This window comes from Cyprinodon variegatus, unplaced genomic scaffold (assembly GCF_000732505.1).
Source record: "Cyprinodon variegatus isolate N-32 unplaced genomic scaffold, C_variegatus-1.0 Scaffold245, whole genome shotgun sequence".
Lineage (NCBI taxonomy): Eukaryota > Metazoa > Chordata > Actinopteri > Cyprinodontiformes > Cyprinodontidae > Cyprinodon > Cyprinodon variegatus.
This window is the reverse complement of record NW_015150698.1, coordinates 1,012,888-1,034,666: the sequence shown is the minus strand read 5'-3', so window position 1 is coordinate 1,034,666 and position 21,779 is coordinate 1,012,888. Positions and strand designations below refer to the sequence as shown.

General features: G+C 38.6%; 1 long non-coding RNA gene across 1 annotated transcript; it reads left to right on the top strand.

Moving 5' to 3' along the window:
* The first annotated feature begins 236 nt into the window (after positions 1-236).
* LOC107089264 lies at positions 237-21,456 on the top strand. Its single transcript, XR_001481429.1, has 3 exons — positions 237-315; positions 2,701-2,824; positions 21,236-21,456. It is a non-coding gene; the product is annotated as an uncharacterized LOC107089264 (long non-coding RNA).
* Positions 21,457-21,779: the final 323 nt, after the last annotated feature.

The following is a 21,779-nucleotide window of genomic DNA, read 5'->3' as shown; positions in this document are numbered from 1 at the left end:
CACGTGAGACTCTGGCACATGGTGGCTAAGGTTACCTTCTCTTACTCTGAACTTTTGGCCCAGGTGGCAAAACCTCCCCACCCAATATTACTCCGGTCTTGCTCCACCTACCTCCATTTTCTTCTCCCAGTATAGCAGATTATATTTGATTTCATGCAGCTCATATCCTATATGTTAATATTTTACCATGGTTCGAGACTAATCAACTTCAAATTGATTAATTTTTCAATAATTATGTGTTTGCTGTCTGTCTCTTCAGACAAAAACCTGGCTGGGCCCCTGCGAACAGATCTCCCTCTATCCACAAGTCCTCAGGTACACTCCTTCAACCAACCAGCCAGGCAAACCTGACTTTCAGGTCTCCCACCCACACTCATTGGACGGCTGTCCTCTCACCTGTGCAAATATGAAAGCGGGAGAAAGATATAGCGAGGGGAGGGAGGGTGGGGGAGAGTGAAATGGAAAGATATCCCAGTCTTTGGTTGCAGGGTGGGGCGCCTAAAAGAATAGAACACAGCTGAGCAAACCTCCACTGCCATAGGACTTCACCTGTGTGCTCTCAACTTTTCTTCTGTCTGTTTTCTCCCTTAATCCATTCTTTCTTTCTATAACTGGCCCGACAGCAATAGAGAGCAAAGGCGTTCTTTTATTGCTGCTGAATAGAGATTTCCTTTGAGGTTATAGAGTTGATACACTCCGTAATGCCACTTTTATGCAATGGTCACAATGGACAGTGATTTACTTTCTGCCTCAGGGGACACATCCTCTCTTTAGAAGTCCTTCCGTGTAAGTGTAGACATAAGATGGATATTATAGAGGAAATCCTTTTATCTTACAGTATCCTGAGTGCTGTTCACTAAATTTAAAATTAACTCCATAATGGCTACCATTGAAAGTAAAAAAACTGAGGACACATGAGTTCAGCCGGTAGGCCAGACAGAGGCATGTTAAGCTAAATGCATAAATTTATTTTCTATTATTTTAAATGCATTTAAATCTTGCAAGGCTCATTGGTAAATGTGATGTTGTCCTGGTTCACATTAATCCTAATAAACAAAGATTGCTGAACAACTTAACATTTTTGTGCAAAGAACATCCCCATTATTCATAAAGCACAGTGTAAAGTCTGATCAATTAAATAATGTTTTTTCTTTTTTTTCAAGTGGAATTGCGCCGTATGAAACAAAACTTTGATGCACAAGTTGGACTTTTATTAGATAATTTCCTTAATTCACACAGGGTCAAAATTATAAATACAGTCTTAATATAAAGAATATAAAGTACTCCATCTATGTAATTTCATCCACTTTGTGCAATGGCCTAAGGTTACCATCACTGGCACAACCATGGACAAGACTGTTGACTTGACAGTTGTCCAACAAAGTCACTGACACTTTCCATAAGGAGGGCAATGGTACAAGAGGTCATTGCTAAAGAAGTTGGTTGTATACATAGCCCTGTATGCAAGCATAATAACAGATGTTAAGTGAAAGTAAAACTGTTTTAATAAAAGGTGTATAACCAACAGAAATTTTCTCAGCTTGTAGAGCCGGCCTAGGCCACGAAGTAATTATTTGGATAGACTTAATTTGCTGGTGTAGGTCCACTGAGTTTTATCAAGGCTAAATGATAAATTTAAAGCACTTCATGATTCCCTTTGTTGACAAGCAGGACTTGGCACATGCCTATGAAGTTAAAATACATATTAATGATCTCTAAACCCTAATCATTAATATAAAAACACATAATCACTTGAAATAAAGCACCTTGTGTGTAATAAAAATATAGAATTTTACAATCTGAACTAAATTATCTAGATAAAGATGAAAAATGATAAAACGATTCATTTCTTTAAAGGGTGAGTGTATGTAAACATTTCAATCAGCAGTTAGTTTGCATTTTTTTACTCAATAAAATAAATAAGTTGACTGCTACCTTTACTTTCAATCTAAATTCACCAGATTAATCAAAAAAAGGTTCTAATGCATAAACAATATCTTATAATTAAACAGCTGAGGACATTTATTGGTTTCATTTAATTGCAGCAGAGTGGTAACGTTTAAGTTATGTATTCGTTTGCTTAAATATGGGATTTATGTGCTTCCCATTATAATTTATTTAATAAGGTGGCACCTAAAACCAACTAAACCCCAGGAAGTTCAAATCATAATAAAAAGCCAAATTGTGTGGACAGCTGTAGGAGAGACAAACTATATGAGCACCGCAAATAGACTTTAAACGCATTCCTGGAATGCGTGACTACTGAAATACAATGAATTCATCAGCCGCGATGCGCCTGGCTGACATGGCGAAGCAAAAACAAGTCTGCCCCACATGCCTGCTGCCTGTTCTGTGGTGGAAAAGATGTACAGATATGAATCTTAACTCAAAACATGAAGAAGAGAACATAATAAAGTGTAACAAGTGGAAACAGTGACCACCCAGTGAGATGCAAACAAATAAAGGTACATAAATATTTAAGTGGAGATTATATATTAGTTATCCTGATGTGTTTTGGGCTATGCTGATAGGCTTACTCAGTGGATGTGGAGTTAATCCAGAGACAGAGTTAATTTCCTTAAACTGTGTTGGGAGCTTATAATGATGGTCAGGAATAAGTGAAGCTTGTCACATGAAGGCAGGTAGACTCACACCTATTTGCTTTCTGCCTCTTCAGTTTTTCCCCTCTCTCCTGTGCAGGTTTGGGCCTGAAAGACGTGCCAGACCTGCTGCCAAAGCCTTGGCCTCCACCTCACCCTGCAGACATGGCTGTACACACACGCATATATGCAACTCAGACAAACTTCAATAAGTACATATTGGGGTAAACATGAATGTCTTGTTATTATTTTTTTTTTTTCAGATTAGAAGAGCAATCAACTTATTTATACTTCCTCAGAAATATGCAATCATACTTTGACTTTCTTATCATTTCTACACTCTGACTGTCACTGGTGATGGAGTTGTCGCACAGCCTCATACCGCATGTGCAGACTTAGTCACAATCACAGCAACATTCACACGGTTCCCTCTAGAGACAAACGTAAACAAACATCTGATTTGTCAGGCCTGCCCTATTTTTAAAACGGTAAACACCCACACACATTCTCCCATGCTTGGTTACACCCACTGCAGCCCAGGCCATGCAGCAGGTCTTCCCTCATAGCTGAGGATACCTAGCTCAACTATAAGGGAGAAAAATTAGTCAGGTGAGGTAAATCTCAACACCTGAAACCCACCCTTTGTCTTTAAAGTTGTTTTCAACGTTGCCCCCTCACTTAATGCTACTGCACCTACAGATAATTGTACACCGTGAGCTAGTCTTGTAATTGCATAGCGCATACCTGTCCAGGGTGTAAGCACATCTAGCACACGGGGCCCCTTTATAAATGGGTACATTGGTGCATTTGCTTTTTTTCTTTATCATACACCCTTTTTCTATTCAACCTCAATCTGCTGTTGCTATAGATGCAATTGTTGGCTTATATAAAGATGTTTATTTTGTCTAAAATCAAAATCCTAAATGTTTAAAAACTGGCTCTTAAATGCTTAAAATAACACTTGGCTATAATGGTGAACTGATGACGGTTTGAGCTGTCAGTTGCCTAGTGAATCAGTAGAGATTTTAATCCTCTGGTTATTTTCATGGCGTGTATGAGTCAGGCTGCGTGCATGTGTTCGGCCGACTATTACACCTTTCGTAAGGCTTGCTGCAGTTAGGAGCCATTCTAAAAACACAAAATACTCACTGTGCGATATAATTTACTTTTGTACTTTTAAGGAATAGCATGAAAAGGATAAATAGTGGAAAGTTAGTAGACAGATTTAAGATGGAACCAAACAGACTGGGGGAGAATAACCAACTAATCTTTACCTGGCTGTTCTAGGGAAAAGCAAAGTGAAATAAGAAGTGGCCACAGAAGGTTNTTAGAAGAGTGAGAGAAAGTGGAACCAAACAGACTGGGGGAGAATAACCAACTAATCTTTACCTGGCTGTTCTAGGGAAAAGCAAAGTGAAATAAGAAGTGGCCACAGAAGGTTGTCACACCAGGTCTGTCTACAAAAAAAAAAACAAACAAAAAAAGAAAACAAGAAAAAAAAAAAACAAAGAACTTTAAGCTATTAGGCTAATGTGACCTCATTATAGTGATTAAACAATGCAGATCCTGAGCTAAGGCCACAAGAGTTTGTTTTATACTTTCTAAGTCTCACACAATGCAGCATTTGCATCAGTCTGACGGGATATTTAGGAGTAGTTAACCATAACTACTCCTGTTTTTGTACATTTTCAAATCAAATTTGTTTCTGTAAAAATGGGCTGGTTTTAGACTTCACTGATTAGACATTACATTATGACCCGATTGTTTGTTGAAATAAATTTTGCTGCCAAAAACAATCCCGATGTAGAGGTTTGGACTCCTTTATACAAATAAAAAGGGTTTTTTTGACTCAGAGATACACATTGGATTGTGGTGTGAGGAAACTGGATCTGAGGTCGACAACCCCCTGAAATATTTTGCCCAGAAATATTACGTTAGAAATGAAACTTTGTCCGATAAATAACACTGACTCCTGGTTCCAGAAAACTTTGTATATTACTGTCTGAAAACCCTGTTTAAACTCTGGAAGAGTCAGCCTTAAGTGGCAGTGGGAACAGCTCACTTATCCCTGTCGACCTAGTTCAAACGTCTCAGTAAGAAACCCAGGGTGAAATTGCCTTCAAACGGTTCGGCTCAGACTGACATATTGTGGGAACATCAGATCCAGGTCAAGCCGCTAATTTACCTGATACTATGGAGCACAATGTACGGAATTCAACTCATTGCACCCATGGCATCTGATCTAACGATCCTAAAGAACTCTGCTTACATTGATGAACATGGCGCAACACTGGTAAGAGAGTATCGGACAGATAAAAGTGTGAAGCAATAAAGCACTATCTCTATGCCCTGGCTCCCTTCAATGTTGTTCTTCATTGTTTACTTTCCTGATTTTAGTTGCACCGATTACATCATCAACGGTAACCCAGGCCATGCAGTTTACCTTCAGGAGGTCCGAATTAGCTTTTTTCCCAAGAGAGGGGGAAGGGAGAGAATCAGAATCAGATTTATTACCAAGTAGGCTTGCACTGCGAAAGCATTTGACTTGGTGTTCATGGTACAGACAAATTCGATATATAAATGCTGATTGTTAGCAGGTAGACCCTGTTAACCTGCTAATTTCAAGGGAAAGAGGCTTAAGGTTTTTCTGTTAGCCAATTTATTGTTAGCCAAAGGGCTATATCCCCAACTCCACTTCTTCCTGAGCTTTAGTCACCTCCTTTGTTTCCTTCCTTTTATTACTGGACAGACTGATTAATCCAAGTGTGCCTGACCTCAGTAACCATGAACCAAATGAGCTTGCTTAGTTTTAGAAAGTAGTGGAGCTGGGCATTTAACTAATTCCATCAATGATGACAAGTCATACTGGTACACAAGCAACTAAGTATCCCTGGACCATCATTCAACCACCACCATGCTTCCCTGTTAGAATGCTCCTTTCTGAAAAGCTACAAGTTTCAAAACAGATGTAACAGGATCCTTTCTAATCATCAGTCAGCAGAATATTCTCAAAACACTATTAATCAAAGGATCACCAAGATGTTCAGGAAAAAAGATGGATCTTTGAGTCATTCTGCTCAGCCTTGGTTTTGTCAGGACCTTGGAACCTTGGACCCTATATTCAAAGCAGACAGATCTGGACAAGTTTCAAACAAGCCTCTATTAAATACAATACAGTGGCTGCTCGTCAGCTGGGGCTGAGCAAAAGTCACTAATCTGGTTAAGAGTTCAGTTCGATCCCAGAGGAAGGAGATGAATCCGAGAGGTAGATTGTCCACTACTTGAGGCGACACCCCCCCCCACAGTCAAATGCGTGCATCTCAAATGTGAAACACAATATGATTACACATCGTGGATTAACCGAACTATCTTCAAGTATCAACCATCACCAAGATTTCTATAATGCGGTTTTTAGTTTTGGTGGTTAACACGGACGCAACAGTGACTGCTGCAGTGTAATGTCCAGTAGGGTTGCCAGATCTCACTGACTCACGTTTTCCAGCCCAAAAAATATTCATAAACCGCCTGTATATACGAAATCTCACCCAATTAGAACCAAAGTCTATTGAGCTCTTAGGCCATAAATCCAAAGAAAATAAATTTTTACTCATAGACGGCCATACTAAGCTGTCAGAATGGGAAACATTCCAACCTGGCAACAATGCACGTAAGATGGGAAGCGTTAGCCTTTAGATGCAAAACCCCATTGTGCACCGCAACATATGTTTGCAAAATATTTGAACATAAATTTGCCAAATATAAGAGGAACATCGTAGTTTAGTTTAAAGAACAAATTTTTGTTTTATTATAATGTAGTGTGTTGCAAGGATTTTACAGTTTGAAGAAATAGAAAATTACACCAAATACCAACCGTCACAAGAATGTGCATGACGGAAGGGCTATATATACTACATGCATCATTTAGGTAGTTAACATTGTATTACTTCTTGAGCTCCTTGAGTTATTTACTGTCACAGGTAGATGCTTTGGCCAGAAAGTAGGTGTTCGGGCCGGTACAATTGAAGTAGGGCCGGCCCTCGCACGCTGAAATTAGGACCGGCCCACTGGGCAAATGCCTGGCATCGCAGATTACCAGTCCGAGCCTGCCTGGAACTCCCACCTGACAACTGATCCATGCTGTCAGACAGGTTCTGTTTAATGGACTTTTTTAAATTTTGGGGTCAGATGGAATCATGCCTGGTTACAGTTTGAAACTGAAGGGCTATTTACAGCTAATCAATAGAGAGTAAATATATTTTAACATTGTGGCAGGTTTGTACGGATAGTTTCTCTTCTTATTAAATCATCGTTTGACAACCGCATTTTGTATTTACTATTACCTTTGTTTAATGCAAACTATAAAAACTGTCAGATTTGCATATTGCAGTTCTACATGGCTATGTGTCAGCTGGGCTGCCACCATCAACAACTTCCATCTTAGATTATAGAGTTGGGTCTGCTTCCTAGTGTTTTGTCCTGTTTCTCTCCTAGACATAGCTATGGGCACAGCTTTTAATGTGACTGACTTTATTAGCTCTTCTTGATCCTTTTTGACATGAAATTAAGATCCTAAAACATCTGCTTAATTGTTTCTTTCCTAGACATAGTCACCAATGGAGCAAGTTTCCTGTTACCTTTTGTAACACAGAAAGTATTTATGGATAACTTCTATAGCCCCATTTACACTACCCTTTTGAAACCTTGCTGAGATCGGTCTGAGCATGGTAACCAAGACAACTTTTGAGTGTAAATTACATGCACAACTGAGCTGGACCATGCCACACATAACTGACCAGCGCTGACATGTTACTAGTTCATCAGTAGGGCTCGGCATGATTTAGTTCTGGCTTGGTTCTCGGATAACAAAGAGCGCAGGAGCAGACCCCTTACAGTCAGTCTCCGTAATCATGAAAATTCAGACATTCATAAAAATACTAGCTCCCCTACCATGCCACATGATTTCCACTGATGATTCTGCTTAGCAGTGAGATGAGCCCTACGTCAGTCATTGTATCTTCTGCATCTGTAAGCCCTGATTGGACTATCGTTTGATGTATCCACTTCACATAAGCCAAATCCGTCAAGTAACTTCACCAAAGGCAGCCTTTCTTCGCCTGACTCTCCGTAATCTTCCTGAATGTTACGGGTGCTGCCATATTGGCTTGCTTGTTTACCTCTAGAGAGCAGCACTAGTGTAGATCATCACTAGGAGGTGAGGAACCGTGTTAGCGTGGTATGTAAATAGTCGGAAGAAACCGAGCTTGCCACTGTTAACTGATCAAAACTCGGCACGGATCGGTTTTCAGAGGGTAGTATAACTGGGGCAAATGTTTTTATTGTGTATCTGCTTCTCTCTCCTTGAACCCTTATTTGGGCTCTGCAGAAGACTGCTCACACATATACATACAGCCTGGTTCTGCTGGAGGTTTCTTCCTGTTAAAAAAGCAGGTTGTCCTCTCCGTTGTTACATGCATGCTCAGTATAAGGGATTGCAGCAGATTCAATGAAAGGTGATGACAAACTGAAAAAAAAATTATAAATCATCTAATTATAAGCTGGATCTCTGTTCTACGTGGCCATTGTAGATGGAAAGGTCTTCCACCAGTTGGAGGGCGTTGTTTTCTTGGTCAGGATCTGGTTGGTATTATTACTAACAGTGGGGCCTGCAGCTCTTTCATGGTGACAGTATCAAGGACTTAACCCTTTAAGTCTTCAGGAAACCTCCTTCCTTTCCTCTAATTCCTCATTACCTTATGGCAGGCTGGCTCAGGCGATGGTTAGAGGGCCTGCGGGGCTGCTCCGGTACTAAGAGATGTTTTACTCAGTGTGTGTGTTAATTGTGGTTAGAGCTAGACCACAGGGGGAGCCTTCCAGTTGCCCACGGCTTTAGGTAAGGTGTATGACCACAAGTGTGTTTCACCATTTGCAGCTTGCATCCTTGATTATATGTGCATGTTTGTAAGTGTGTGGTTTCATGGTGCAGCAAAGAGGTGGCAGCGGAAACCTAAAATAGAAAGAATTCAAACCTGATCGGTTAAAAACCTCTAATCTGTCCCCACTACATCCTGAGTCAGTTTGATGACAGCTCTGTATTTCGGGACAAGTGTTATATCTCACCTGCTCTGTCAGCCCTGCTGAACTGTTTACAGACTCATCCTTTTAGCCTGCATCAGTGTAACCTAACACCCACCTTCTTTAAAGTCATCTGTTTAACTACCTGGATGTCCAAAGGCTTAACCTGTGTCTCTAAACAAACCTATAAAATCACTGTTGGTACCCAACACTGCTCAAACAAAACTTTTCTTTCTTTTTTTTTTCTCAGATTGGAGCCTGCAGGGGAATCCTTGCAACCCTTTTTGCTTGATAGCTCCTACTAGTGGTAGCAAAGCTGTACTGTCACAGTTAATAAGGGGATTAAAGGATCTATTCCAAGTTTTTCATTAAAAGTAGTGATTCAAAAGAATGTAAGAGGATTAGACTTGTTTTAATAGTATTAATTTAAATGTTCATAAACAGGTCAATATTTAATTTATTTTGCTATACATCTACTTTGATTTTTTTCACTACTTGTCTTTAAGAGATGAGGCTCTTTGGATAATTTTGCAGTTTGTGTGACCCACTCTACTGCATTGTTTCTCCTGCCATAGTGTTTACATATAATTGAGTAATTACCTGTAAAAGACAGCACTCCTGTGGTTTTACCCAGCTGTAATTTTCTCATCTGAATCCCCTGCAGATCAGATATTTTACTTTGGAACAAAAAAAAAAGTTTTCTCACTTGGTCTGAGTGAGCTTCTGTTATGCATAACCCCCTTTATGCCCTCTCTAAATGGGCCTCACCGGCAGTGAAATCACAGGAAACAAGAGAGAGTCTAAAAGAAATCATTTGACAACTCTGACTAGATGACGGTTGCTTATTCAAAATTGCACAAAATCGCAGGGTGATAATTTGGCATTCCTTTGTGGGTTTCAGGATCCCACAGTGAATGGAAAGTTGTAACAGGCACTTTGTGCGTAGGCTAGTGGCCTCACCCACAATGGCATTTGAAAGACAAACAGCAGTGCGTGCTGCTGGCCTGAGCACCACAGAGGCGAAAGTGCTCATTCTTTTTGACATACGCCGGCCAAAGTTCAGCATAATGCCCATGTCATTACAGTGTAAAGGAACCATTGTAAGACAGACCTGTCCATTTCCTCCTTTACTTAATGTCTTAAATCTGCTCATCCTCTTTGTTCCTTTTCATCTGCCCTGCTCGTGTTATAGTGTTTGTATAAGAATCACGCTGTATTGTGCAATCAGGTTAGATTTCATTTTATTTTTTTACACAAAGTGGAATACCATGCTTTTTCAAGAAATAAATGACATTCATTCAAGACAAATGTAAAGGGAGGAATGCTTAAATTAACGAAGCAATTTCAGTTTTTTTGTATTGGCCAGCTTTTCACGACTAGTGAACCCCCCTCCCATTCTTCTTCTTGATGAAGGTCAAAAATACTGGATGATAAGCTACAAAATGTTGCTAAAGATTCTCTGCAGGATTGATGCCTTCCCTTGGGCTATACCACATGAACTGGCCTTTATCTAAACCAGGCTTCAGTTTGTGCTCTTCATTCAAATCCCCATTAATTCCCTTTTCTTGGTAAAAAAGCAACAACAATATTCCCACTTTATGATGCCACCACAACCATGTTTTGCTACGGGGATTTGTGTATATAGTTAGAGCTCTGTCTTACCTGACTAGAACACCATTCCTTACTTATTTGCTTTCTACTTATACATCATGTGACGGAAGCGGCAAACAAAACATCTTATATGTTTCTTTTTACATTAGTGTTCTTTTTGACAGTCTTCAATAGGGGCTGGTTCTGTGTACTACACGACTGAGAGGTAGTCTGAATCTTCTACCATACTGTAAACCAAGCATCTCTGCTATTCCTTTAAAATTGCCATCTTAGCTGCTTCTAAAGACTGAAGAGTGCTCTGTTAGATGTTTTGAACCTGTATTGTTTTATAATCAAAGGCCAATTTGAACTGCCCTAACCGGTCTGGCAGGGTGCTTATTTTTATGATGATTTCTTTGATTCTCTTATCTTATTTAATAAAACTCTTCGGCTATGATAGAGCAGCGGTATTTCAAATGAGGGGAAATTAAAGACATTTGACGGTATTTACTAAAGAGGGTTAGCGGGGGCAATATTAAGAAGATGTGAAATAAATGAAGATCAAATTTTCAGATATAGATTTAGCGTCACAATCATGGGCTACTTTTAGGACTACTACTAACCGTCACTTAAAAGCCAATGAAAATTATTTGATGTTCGTGACTGTGGTATGTGAAACACTCACTTTAAAGCTGCATATCTCTGTCCTTTCCCAGCAGATAATAGCTACATCTTGGTCCATAAACCTGCATGTTAGCTGTTTTAAAATTTGCCATCTTTAAACTGGTTCTCAGGTTAGAAAGAAGTAGTACATGCTAGAATATTCAGTTACAGATACATTTCCATTTGATTGTTCTGAAGGAGGGCGAGTAGAAGTAAGCGATATGAGTTGAAGGGATCATATTAATGTAACTAACACACACCACAATCCCACAGGACTTCCTTCCCATTCCCATTAAAAGACACACCCAGGATGACAGGTAACACGAGAACACCTTTCACAGGGTCAGATTAGAAGAGGTGGGAAAAACAGGTGAGGTTACTCTCTGATTATATTCTGCTGAATATCTCTGCTTTCTCGTATTTATTAGGATCTTATTACAATTCTTCTTTCACTTTTGGGCACTTAAATTTTTTCTTAATGAAAGATTGATTTTAAATGCAGGAAGTGCCTCAAGAATGCCATGTAAGTCACTTTATTTTTAGTATTTGCCTGAGGTTTTGGGGCCTCAGAGGGATAGTATTATGCTCTGATGTAATATGCCAGATAGGAATCTTTTGTGGCTGTATTATAACTTGTAGTATAATGTGAGTGAATGTGCGGAGAGACTCGTTGAAGCTGAGGTTGGCGTGGAGAGGAGGGGTGGTTGGATCAAGCAGTGTCACTGGAATCCAGTGTTGTGAGAGCTCCATACCTTTCAGCTTCATTAAACCAATTTCACGCTGAGGTGAGCTAAGAGAGGAAGCTCTGAATCTCAGCGCCGGCAACAATGGTGCATTGAGGGGATGAGGCGAAAGTAAATTAGGTACCACTTCACAGACGGCAAATTAAAATCAGAAAGTTGGATAGGAAAAGTTGAGGGTAGATGATTATGTCTTTATTGTGGTCTCTCTCCTCAATCTAGAAAGCTCTCCTTTCCTTTTAGCAACCACCTTTGCCCCCACCCCACATACCCAACAAACCCTCTAAGAAAAAATAATGATCTATTTCTTGTCTGGTAATTGGTTTCTATGATGCCCTCGCTCAAAGGCAGGATCTTAAATACCAAGCTGCTCATGACTCTCTTTTCAGCCACTTAATTTGCTTTAGCTTATCTGCAAGATTTCATATCCTGGAAAATCATATAAATTAAACATTAATGTCAGGCTTATTTCAGTGCAACCATTGACCTCCACCGTACATTGACCCACTTTATCAGGTTTGCTGCTATAGTATTTGTCAGCCGTAAAGACTCCAATGCAAATTTGAAGTCTATCATAATTAGTTACATGTATTCATAAAAATCTTTTGTGATTTTAGCATCTGAATCTTAACAGTCTTTGAGTATTTAAAAAAATATTATATTACCAGCTAGTAGATTGTTGAGTAATTTTGACCGTTTTTAATCACACAAAAAAACTTTTACACTGCAAAAACCCTCTAAAAATAAGTAAACACTCTTAAATTAAGTAAAATTGCCCTTTAATTCGAGCATGGTTGGCCAATGGAATGATATTTTTACTCTTAAAATAAGATAAATAAGATAATATGCACTTGAAATAAGACAATGCAGTTGTTTTTTCTTATTTTAAGTCTAATTTAGATTTCCATTTTCTGCAGTGTAAAAATATGTTAAAATAAGAGGTAGTAAAAGAAATGAGAATTAGCTTTATTTTTTCAAACTTTCATTACCTTTTTTTTTTTTTTTACCTTAACTCCCTGGTTGGGTCTAGGCATCGGAGCCATATTTGTACTTAATAATGTTGGGTTTAAAATATCCCATCCGAATTTGTTTTTTTAAAGCAACCCATTGTAAGTTTCGACCCAAGTAGTTTATATTAGGATATATTCTCTACCAATTGGCACTTATCAATTCTCCAGGCATACTGCCCTTCTCAAATACTCACCCATATGACATGAGAGGGTCAGATCCATCCCGAGTCATGTCACCCAGAGTGCTGCTTAATGACATTCATGAGCTCCCCTCAAAAACAAGACCCAGCAAACCTATGAATTGTTGGTAGGCAAGAAAACGAATTTGAGACTTACTGGTCAGTCATATTTCTGGTTCTCTAATGTAGAATTTAATCTAGAGACTCAATGTGGCCCTTTCTTTATAAATAACGGTAGGACTTCTCACCTGGAACCTAGAAGTTACAGGTCTTACGCCAGTCGTAGTTGAAATTACACAATACTACTTTAAGGGGCTACATGGTGCTCCAATTGGTTGCACTGTTGCATTGCAGCTAGGATCCTGGATTTAAATTGCTTGGTGTGATTGTTTTAGGGAATTGCAGCTACACACTATAAATACAAGGAAATTTGGTTTAACATATAAAAACAAAAAGTGTTACTTTTTTTTAGACAATGTGAAATGGTGGATGAACACTGTTGTCTCCTGGTGGTAAAAATGTGCCTCCATTAATTAGTTTTATATACCATGCTGGACTTTCATGTCTTTAGTTAGGTGATATTATATCAGGACCCCAATATAGCCACATTTTAAACAGGATGAATGAATACTGGCCAAGCAACTGGTGTTATTGAACGTTTATTTTTATGCTGACATAAAGCTTTATTTCTTTTTTTGGTGAAAGCAAAACAAACAAGAATTATAGAAAGAAAAAAAATCTTTATATTTTCAGAATATTATATATTTAGAATATCTATATTTTTTAATAATTAAACGTATATAACAGTTTAAAGCCTATTTCACCTTTTATGTCTCCGTTTTATACATCAGATTGGCTGAAAGAGAAGAGAAGCATAAACTGTATCCTGAGAATTGGATTGCTATTTTATTCCCCACAACAAACTGAATCAGTTGACAGTGTGTGGTTCCTGTTTCTCTATTCGGCGGAATTTTCACTCAAGAGAAGGTGTTGTTAGGGAAGCTGTCAGTTTTTAATGTTGATCGATTGTCTGTTGGTTCCAACCTGACAACTAAGACAACTATAGCATAACATGTAATTTAAAAACAAACATGAAGGCAGCCGAATCAAAACAATTGATAATTACACACACACACACACACATTTCTTATGGTTTCTATTGCCTCTGTGCTATTTTATTTTGAGTCTATACTCAAAATAAATATGATAACAGCTTCAGGAGAAGGAGGCATCATTGGGTGCGGATCAGTCAACCAGAAGGAAAAGAAAGAAAGTATTCCTTTTTGGTCCTTTTTGATCCTTTCTGTTGCGGAAATGTGCTCTCTTTGATTACTCTATCCCTAACAGAGCAGTGTGCTGCAACACTGTTGACGCTATCCCATTGAAATTAGAAGATTAATGCAGGTTTTTCACAGCCTAAGAAAAACAGACCGTGTGTAAGATGAAAAATTATTTTTACTTTTTTTCATCACTTTCTTCCGATTAGAGAGAAAATATGAATGAACAAAACAGGCTCTTGGTATTAAATAAGTTTGACTGACAAACTTTATGTGGTGATTTTTTTAACTGTGATATGGAATAACAATTTATTTAAAGGTAGAAACATACCATTGACTGCAGTTGTTATGGCTAAAAACAAGAAGTTAGTAAAAAGGGTAAGGGTACATGTATATATATATATATATATATATATATATATATATATATATATATAGTAAATTATAGAATTATATAGATTATTTAATATATAGATAGGAAGTGGTTAACACATATAACATACTATATGTGTGTTGATGCAGATTACATAATACTTTTTCTTAATTTGATCATTTTTGCATTATTTATGAAAGATATATCAATAGAAATGTATTTTATAGCTAAATTTAAAGATGTATGAATAACCAGAATGAGGAGTAGCAAAGCATGAGATGCAAACACATCTGTACTGTAGATACAAACACATATGTAGATTGGGAAATATAAGCTTTCACTATAAAATTAACATTACCTACAATCATTATTTTTTAAATCCATGTTAAGCTCATTGTGTATGTAGGAATGCTGTTGTATTGTGTAACGTAAAGTTTAATCACTGGTGAAATATTGGGTAATGCCTAAATGACCACCTTGACTGTTCAAAACATCCCCTTGAAGCCAGTTATCCATTATACAAATTGTTATATTTTTTATATTAATGTATTTTTCTCTATTTATTCTAATAGTTCCTGAATTCTCTGTAGAAAGTGAGCTTTAAAGATTTGCATTATTTATGTTAGGTATTAAAACAAGCTCCATGTGTCACTAGTGGGGTCACTCTGGGAGCTACGCAGGCCCCACACAATGCCATGCCACCAATGCGGCTTTTACTGGGCTTCGCACTGCTGCCTTTACGAGAGCCAGACAGACGGATCCCCTTCACGCCATAAAGCCATCAACAAGCGAAACAAAGAGGGCAGGTGCTGAGAACTGCATTGAGTGCTCACCTGCACACAGCAGGGGAATATAGTGCGTTCAGCCATGCCAAGAGGCCCTCCACATTCACATCCCCACTCACCAGGCTCTAATGGGCTAAGATGGCAAGCCAAAGAGAAATTATTTCTCTTTCTAGACTGAAGCGAATCATCAGTCGATGCCGTTGAATATGACAGTTAATGTATGCAATGTTTTGTTTGGAAAAAAACTTGGATTCTGCCCTCTAAAACAGGCTGTAACAATATGCTGCTAAACTGTGTAATTATCAACATTTAATAGATAACAGAAGCTATTGTAATGGTGGCTATCTCTGGGACCTGCTTTACAGATTTTATTTCCTTTTAATAAAAGGTTTAACATATATTTTTGAATAAGTACTAATACACTGTCAGCTTTATGCAGCATTAAAACTTTTATTTAATTGGAGCATATGCCAAAAGCCAGAAGAGAGATCATAATATTAAAGTGGGAGGAAAATTATGTATTTTATTTAATTATACTGAAATTAGGGGACTAAAGAAATCCTATTTTTAATTCTATTTTTCTTAGATTTGTGTGCTGTGTTTTCTTCGTTCTGAATTAATTATTTTGTAGTGCTGTAAAAAGTTGAGCCTAGGCTACATAGTGTGTGTCGAGCAACAGTCATAGGCAAAGGGGGGTAAGGCACATATCAAGGCTTACTTCATCTACGGGAGGGGCCGGGGAAAAAAATGACATCCAATGCCTGGCTACCCAACTGAACGATGTGACTACTTCAGGAAATGATTTGGTAGGCAGTGAAACAGCTTTATTATTCATTCAAATACGGGTATTTGTTGGAGAGTTGCAGTCAGTTCAGGTTTTAGATAGTTTGGAGATAGGTGAGTGGTTTATTGTGTGCAAAGGAGTTGGGATACAACAAGCACTTCATCCCTGCTGAGAAGCTCTCAGCTGGCATATTCAGTGCACAGTGAACAGGTGTTTTTGTAGCCAGTGAAGTAGTGCAAGAAATTTTAAGAAAAATAACAGTTGGAAAACTGTTTATTTCTGAATGAAAACATATAAAATCTCCCATTTAAAATCATTGTCCAAGTCATACAAGCACATGCAATGTTCTCTTCCAAGTTCCACCAGTAACATAACTCTCTGACTGCTTAAGCTCAGCGCCGTTTCACTGAAGTGAAAGAAAGACATATATAACCACCTAAATAAGATGATCCTTTTTCAACAAATTTAGACACAAAACATGTTCAAAAAGTTTTATTATGCAGATGTGATAGAGAGAAATGAATTGTCATTACTTGCTTCCATGTCAATAATCACCTCCTGAGGAGTTACAAATAATATTGGTTCCTTTACTCATGGCACCTTCCATCCATCATCTGTTTCCTACCATACCTACACCTAGGAATGGCATTTACTAGAATAAAAGTAACTAGTTAGAGTCAATGTGTCTAGTTTAAAGTTACGTTTACTACATTTACCAAATGTAACTAGGACAAATAAATGCAACTAGTAACCAGTTACAGTTAGTGAATTCACTAACTGTAACTAGTTGGTGTGAATGTAACTAGTTGCATTAACTCTATTAGACCATTACACCATACTTTATACCTTTACTTGAACCACTTTATTATTAGGTATTATTACTCAGAGATACATTTTCAAGTACAAGAACAAGCTGGTTTTAATGGAAATATCATTCAAGATATAAGCTGACAATTAAAAATGAAAAATTAGAATACTGTTTTCAACACAAGCTTACATTCGATCTCCTGAGAAATCCAGGATATTTAGAAATCAAGTTGATATACAAAAAACTGCAGATATTGTCATGGGTACTGAGTCTTAGGAAGAGCTACCAATACTGCCCAATGAACTAGAGAGATCGCATACGCCTTAACTTCATACATAAAAAACATGTTTTTATTGTTTCTGTAATTTCTCATTTTCTTTTACATACTGTTATTATGAAATCTCTATACATGCTATATAAATTTTTGAAGTAAAATAAATGTTAATCTTAGCCCACTGGTGAGTTGTTTTTGTTTTCAGAGGATGCTGACGACACACGGTCAAGAGGTCCTAAAAGGCCCCCATGGTGCCCGGGGGCACTATGTCGGTGACCCCTGCTTTAAACTATTCTAGCATGTATTCATTACTTACTGTAAGGATTGGTTTGGTAAGTTTTATTTTTGGTTAAAAAAAAGAAATTGCAAATTGCTTTACTTACTTAAGTTTATTTATTTTGCAAACATGTCATTCATTTCTATGAATCATTTAAATGTAGTGCTTAAAATACCAGAATTTGCTCAGACTTTAATATTTTATTCTATCTTGTTACATTCTTTGAAATACTCCATCAAAAACGAAGTGATACTTTATTAATCTCAATTGAATAATTTCCTTAATAGCTACATTTACTCGAAATTTTTTAGATATTCTACCCATCCCTGTCCCTACCTGTCAATATAATCTATTAATGAAAGTGTTGATAGCAGATGCCCAGCTGATATTTCTCTTCAGGATGGTGTCACAAGCAAACAGGAACAGAGAGATGAAGTAAACTATGATGAGAAAAAGAACGTAAAACAAGGGGTTGAAAAAACAAAGATGGAATAAGGCACAATGATGAAAAGTGGTCTGAAGGTCCTCCAGCAGCCTAGGCCTATAGCAGCATAACCATAAAAATAGCTCAGGATAACATAAGTCATTTTGAGCTTTATCAAAAATGAAAATATGTAAAACAGTGGGTCCGTAGGAACAGGGTTTAAGACCCCGGTTACTGATGAGACATTTTCAATTAAATTTGCCTGATAGTTTCCAATTGGGATGAGATCCCTGGAGCCCCTGGATGGGATGTACACGCCACAGGTATACATAGATAGTAGTCATCACAGTAGAAACAGACAATAAAGGGGCAAAGCACTCTGGCAAGGTCAGGGCTGTGTTTTACTTTAGAACAGGGATGGGCAACCCCAGCCCAAGAGTGTCTAAAGGAACATGCCGAAAAGTTACTTAATACTTACTTAATTAATCTTTTCAACCAACAAACTGTAATAGCTGCTGTTGCTTTGGTTCCAGCTTAATGCACTGATTGTAACCTTTGTCATTTGCTCCTCAAAATTAAAGTTTGTTTCCATTGCAATTTAACTACAAAATGGGCCAGTCCCATACAAACATGAATATCCAAAAATAGCTTACATCTATTAATGATAACATACAAAATATTGTGATGAAATCACCATTTTTTTTTCTCCCTGTAACATGTTAGTCGAATTTATCTCATAAGAGGAGGGTCCAATTAAGAGGGCCACAGGCGTACATAGAGAAAGCAGTGGAGTTGGGGATGTGATCACAGTTGAATCTGTACACCTGTAATAAACAAGGAAATAAAGACTTGCATAAGCTTCATCATTCAGCTTGAAGAGAAAACTTGGGCCTCCTTCTGATTTGCCCACCATCGTTGGGAGAGGCCAAAGGTGTTTGGTGTAATGTGAAATGTGTGACGGTTGGGTACAGAGACCTTGGCGGTTCAATTCTAGGCTGCAGAAGCTGGCTCTCAGGATGTTGGATGTTCTGGTGGGGAATGAGCCTGAGCAGGTGGGTGAGACAGAAAGGTTGTGGTTGGAAAAAGTCGGACTCACCTCGATTCATGGATCATCAAGTCTCCCTGAGAAGGGTAGGACACTTCCACTTTGATGTGGCACATCAACCAATCAGCTTCTCTGATTGGGTAATGTGGTGCATCGAGCAGCAAAAGTCAAATTTTTTCAAATCCAACATCTGCTGCTTGTGCAGTGCATCCAGCGCGTCAGATACTCATAAGGCGCTGCTTAAGCTGCTCAGACGCTCATCAAGATGCGCTTCTCCTGATGTTCGAAACGCATTGCAAGACCTTTTGATGCTCCTTGATGCTCGTCAATCATAGACTTTGCATGTAAACTAGCTGCTTCTGCTACCTCTATCGCGTGCAGTTAGCATTACCCATACCTCTGTAACCCTCTACTACTCTTTCTGCACTTCCGTCCCTCTCTCACTTTGCTGTCACCACTGATTCTGACAAGGGATTTTTCCTTATCGTCATATTGATCATAACTGTAAAATTGTGTCTACTTTGTAAGTTGCTTTGTATAAAAGCGTCTGCTAAATGCATAAACACAAACATCTACAGCCCTTGTTGGAGCAGTTTGCAGAAAAGTGTGAAGCAGCCGGGATGAGGATCAAATTCAAAACCATTGTCTTGAGTTGGAAATGGGAAGAGGCCCATCTCCAGGTTGGAGATGTTCTGCCCTAAGTGCAAGAGTACTAGTGCCTTGGTTTACTGTCCACCAATGAGGAAAATGGAGTGGGAGATTGATAGGGGGATTGATAGGGCGATTGGTACTGTGTCAGCAGTGGGCACGGTATCGGTCTGTCATGGTTAAGAGAGAGCTGAGTCAAAAGTCGATGCTCTTAATTTACCTACATTTCTGCCCTCATCTCTTTTCAGGAGCTTTGAGTCTTGACTAAAAGAACAAGATTCACAATACAAGCAGCCGAAAGTAGTTTTCTCCACAGGGTTTCTGCCTCAGATATAGGTTGAAAAACTCAGTCATCCGGGAAGGACTCAGAGTAGATCCGCTGCTACTACACGTCAAAAGGAGCAAGTTGAGGCGGCTCAGTCATATGGCTAGAATGCCCCCTTTGTTTGTTCACCATAATCTTTTTTTCTTAAATAATACATTTTTTACCAGATGTTGTAAAAGATGTTTACTTAACGTTAGAATAAATGCAAAGCAGGACAGAAAATTGGAGTTTCTCTTTAGACAATGGTGCATAGTTTTACATAGAGAGGATAACATAAGACAGTGGAGCCCTTTGGAGTATCCATGCAGTATGGAAGTTTTTTATAATCACATTTTATAACAACATCCTATGGACATTCACAGAACATCTGTTAAATGTCAGAACTCCACCCTATTTCCAACCTTGATACAAAAGAGACTTATTTTAAAAAGATTACTCACAGCTGCAAAAATGTATTAAAAATGAAAACTGGTTTCATTATCTTAGCCATTGAAAACTCAGGTAACATGAATGTCAAACCTGTACATTTAATATTTGACTTTCAGATGATGTTCAGCCAAAATCATCCTTAACCTTTGGTTACTGGGTAAGGGTTTAAAAACTAATATATCTTTGAGTTGTATGGGTTATTTGATCCGCACATTATATTCGACCGCTAAAAATAGAGACTGATCCAATATTCCGATTGGATGTCAGCTCCAATATTGAGTAATTAGCTGGATCTGATATAACTGACAATTAAATAACTGATCCAGTATTCCGATCTAGTCATTTCTATTCTTTTTGATATTATACACAGCAATACAGTTTCAGTGATTTAGTGATTTCAATGTTTTGATGCCACTTCTGATTCCATCATCACGCAGAGCACACACTGCAGCCAGTGAAGATTTATGTCTGTCAGTTTTTTATCTTTTGAAACTATATTTACATGGCAAGGTATAAGGTTAAGTCAATAAACAGTATTATCGGATCAGTATTGTATATTGGCTCTTAAAATCAGCCTCTTTATTGATATAAGATTGAATCCTAAAAACATTAATCTGTGCATCTGTAGCTAAAATAGGGCCAAAGCCTCATGATTCTGGCCTGACCGATCACCAATCTTTACATTCTGCTTTACTACTCACTACCAATAAGCCCTACTCTGCTAGCCTTGTCTCCTGGCTTCATAAGCCTCTACAGGTGATCCAGTCAGTGCCACATTTCTTCAGTGACGTCATTACCCTGCTGTCAGGTTTCGGAAAGTAAACAAAAAAAAGTATTCATGTCTCCACCAGAATCCTGAAAAGATTAGAAACTTGTTTATGAGTTTTCTTGAAAACATTAAACTCATTCCCGCCACTCGCCTGTCTCTACAGCTCAGCAGTAAAGGTGATCAACAGTGCCAAATTCCTGGGGGTACACATCATAGACAACCTCACTTGGACTGTAAACACCTCCTCACTGGTCGAATGTGCATGTACTTCCTGCAGAGGATGAGGAGAGGACCTGCACCCACCCATCCTCACCACCTTCTACAGAACCACCATAGAGAGCGTTCTGACCAGCTGTCTCACTGTGTGGTGTGAAGGCTGCAGCACTGCGGACTGGAAGAAGGTGAGAAGAGTAGTGAGAACAGCAGAGAGGATAATCGGGGCTCCTCTACCCTCCATAAAAGACATTTCATCTCTGCGCTGCATGTCCCGAGCCCGTAACATCATCGGTGACTCCTCACACTCCCACCATGGACTGTTCTCCCTGCTGCCCTCTGGGAAGAGGCTTCGCAGCAATCGATGCAGGTCCAGCAGATTCCGGAACAGCTTCTTACCCACTGCCATCAGACAACTGAACTGTTAAGAAAACTCTAAATCACGTCACAGACTCTGCATCACACTGACAACACCAAACCAAAACACTACATAT